The sequence below is a fragment of the Oryx dammah genome, unplaced genomic scaffold (assembly GCF_014754425.2).
Source record: "Oryx dammah isolate SB20612 unplaced genomic scaffold, SCBI_Odam_1.1 HiC_scaffold_3, whole genome shotgun sequence".
NCBI classification, from domain to species: Eukaryota; Metazoa; Chordata; class Mammalia; order Artiodactyla; family Bovidae; genus Oryx; species Oryx dammah.
The window spans coordinates 110,237,639-110,239,498 of NW_024070187.1; the positions used below are offsets into that span (position 1 = coordinate 110,237,639).

The following is a 1,860-nucleotide window of genomic DNA, read 5'->3' on the forward strand; positions in this document are numbered from 1 at the left end:
GCCAAGAATCTGGATTTTTGTATGAAACAGCTTGAATTTTAACATGGAAATTCTACACACACACACAGAGACACCGGAGAAGGCAATGGCACCCCACTCCAGTACTCTTGCCTGGAAAACCCCATGGATGGAGGAGCCTGGTAGGCTGCAGTCCATGGGGTCGCCAAGAGTCGGACACGACTGAGCGACTTCACTTTCACTTTTCACTTGCATGCTTTGGAGAAGGAAATGGCAACCCACTCCAGTATTCTTGCCTGGAGAACCCCAGGGACGGGGGAGCCTGGTGGGCTGCTGTCTACGGGGTCGCACAGAGTCGGACACGACTGAAGCGACTTAGCAGCAGCAGCAGCAGCACACAGAGACATGTACACACATGAAGTCAAGAAACTGCCTTCATGCCCTGACTCTGTAGAATGACAGTTTGCTACCAACAGTCTTAAATTTCTAATTTGTGCTGGTATGTTTTCTTAGAGTTAAAATTTCAATTTTCATTTGTAGGTCATTCATTGCCAAGTAAAATCCAAGATCTGACTTTGAGAAAAGTTTCGTTATAACTGGTATTGGTATCTATCAATAGCTCTTTTTGCTTAGAAAGTGAAAGTGAAAGTCGCTCAGTAGTGTCCGACTCTTTGTGACCCCGTGGACTGTATACTCCATGGAGTTCTCTAGGCCAGAATACTGGAGTGGGCAGCCTTTCACATCTCCAGGATATCTTCCCAACCCAGAGATTGAACCCAGGTCTCCTGTGTTGCAGGCGGATTCTTTGCTTAGAGGTGAATTGTTATTTCCTTTGGTTAAATATTAATGAAGAAAAGATACCTCGTAGAATCCACCCTTTTCCTCCATCATACTTCAGTCTCAAGAATTTTTACCTGAAATGGAATGTGTGAATGTGTGGGCTACAATGATGCCGCTAATCAATACAGTTTCAAGTCAAGCTGAAAAAGCACTGAAGTTCTTTCTGTTGTTTTAGAAATCTTTGCGAAGCTGACATTTGTTCTTAAAGTAGCTTTTCACAGTTTCATTACTTACTTCTGTGTGATATCATTATTTGTTATTCCATGCTGCCACCTAGTGAAATAGCAGAAGGGCTGTGCAGGTGAGTTCAAATTTTGTGCTTTTTGTATCTGAATTTTGGTGAGTATTGTGATTCTCCCAAATTATATAGTGGCGCTTGTGGTAAAGATCTTGCCTAGCAATGCAGGAGGCATAAAAGACGTGGGTTTGATCCTTGGGTTGGGAAGATCCCCTGGAGGAGGGCATGGCAACCCACTCCAGTATTCTTGGAGACGCGGGTTCAATCCCTGAGATAGGAAGGTCCCCTGGAGAAGGGAATGTCCTCCCATTCCAGTATTCTTGCCTGGAGAATCCCATGGACAGAGGAGTCTGGCGGACTACAGGCCATGGTGTCACAGAGCTGGATTTGACTGAGAGACTTTCACTTTTCGCACTTAGAGTGAAAGTATTGGTATAGGCTAGATTCCCTAGAAAATGAAGGGTCTATATAATATGAATGCTTTTAGTTTTTTTTTTAAAAGCACTGGAGAAGGAAATGGCAACCCACTCCAGTGTTCTTGCCTGGAGAATCCCAGGGTTGGGGGAGCCTGGTAGGCTGCAGTCTATGGGGTTGCACAGAGTCGGACACGACTGAAGTGACTTAGCAGCAGCAGTTACTTTGTTAGATTCTTGAAGGGAGGTCTAAAATAAAATTCAAAAGCAGGTTGTTTGCAGCAACATGGATGGATGTAGAGTGTCATACTGAGTGAAGTAAGTCAGAGAAGGAAAAATATATGACATCCCTCATAGGTGGAATCTAAGTGGAATTTAAGGTGGAACCTAAGTGGAATTTAAGGTGGAACC

At 44.2% G+C, this 1,860-nt stretch overlaps 1 long non-coding RNA gene across 2 annotated transcripts in view; it reads right to left on the minus strand.

The window, feature by feature from the left end:
* Nucleotides 1-1,321: 1,321 nt before the first annotated feature.
* The window catches only part of LOC120861775, a 13,151-nt gene continuing 12,612 nt past the window's right edge, over nucleotides 1,322-1,860 (minus strand). For both annotated transcript variants that reach the window (XR_005720601.1, XR_005720602.1), the window contains exon 3: nucleotides 1,322-1,417. This is a non-coding gene — a long non-coding RNA (uncharacterized LOC120861775). The remainder of the gene's footprint in view (nucleotides 1,418-1,860) is intronic.